General features: G+C 44.2%; 2 long non-coding RNA genes across 2 annotated transcripts in view; one reads left to right on the forward strand and one right to left on the reverse strand.

Moving 5' to 3' along the window:
* The window catches only part of LOC108747540, a 2,820-nt gene that overhangs the window by 963 nt on the left and 1,429 nt on the right, over window positions 1-428 (reverse strand). The window contains exon 2 of the long non-coding RNA XR_001939251.1: window positions 231-335. This is a non-coding gene — a long non-coding RNA (uncharacterized LOC108747540). The remainder of the gene's footprint in view (window positions 1-230; window positions 336-428) is intronic.
* The window catches only part of LOC108747541, a 1,688-nt gene continuing 1,490 nt past the window's right edge, over window positions 231-428 (forward strand). The window contains exon 1 of the long non-coding RNA XR_001939252.1: window positions 231-306. This is a non-coding gene — a long non-coding RNA (uncharacterized LOC108747541). The remainder of the gene's footprint in view (window positions 307-428) is intronic.

Consider the following 428-nt stretch of genomic DNA (forward strand, 5'->3'; position numbering starts at 1 on the left):
TCTCAATAAAACCCAATAAAACCCCCATGGATTAAGTTTTTTTTTTAAAAGTCCGGGTTTTCTTCAACTTTTAGGTGAACTGCGAACGCTTTGAGCGTCAGCGCCGTACGCGCGAAATGCAATCGCACGGAGTGGTGAACGACGAGAGTGGGGACACGCGGCCAGCGACGCAAGCGAGCGAGAATTATAGAGGGGGGGGAGGGGAGGTACGTTGTAGCAGGGTTGCATACCAAAAATTAGTTGCAAGCGGAGTCCTCCCGAGACCGTCGTACAGCATAGACGTATAAGTGGAGTAATTTCTCGACCGTAGGTCCTCTCTTAATCACGGCAACGAACTTAAATTTTATAATTGTTAATCAAATTTTATAACTGTTAATTTTTTAATCAAATGTGAGCTGTGCTATTATTTTGCAACTTCTCCTTCATTC

This window comes from Trachymyrmex septentrionalis, unplaced genomic scaffold (genome assembly GCF_001594115.1).
Source record: "Trachymyrmex septentrionalis isolate Tsep2-gDNA-1 unplaced genomic scaffold, Tsep1.0 scaffold2, whole genome shotgun sequence".
NCBI lineage: Eukaryota > Metazoa > Arthropoda > Insecta > Hymenoptera > Formicidae > Trachymyrmex > Trachymyrmex septentrionalis.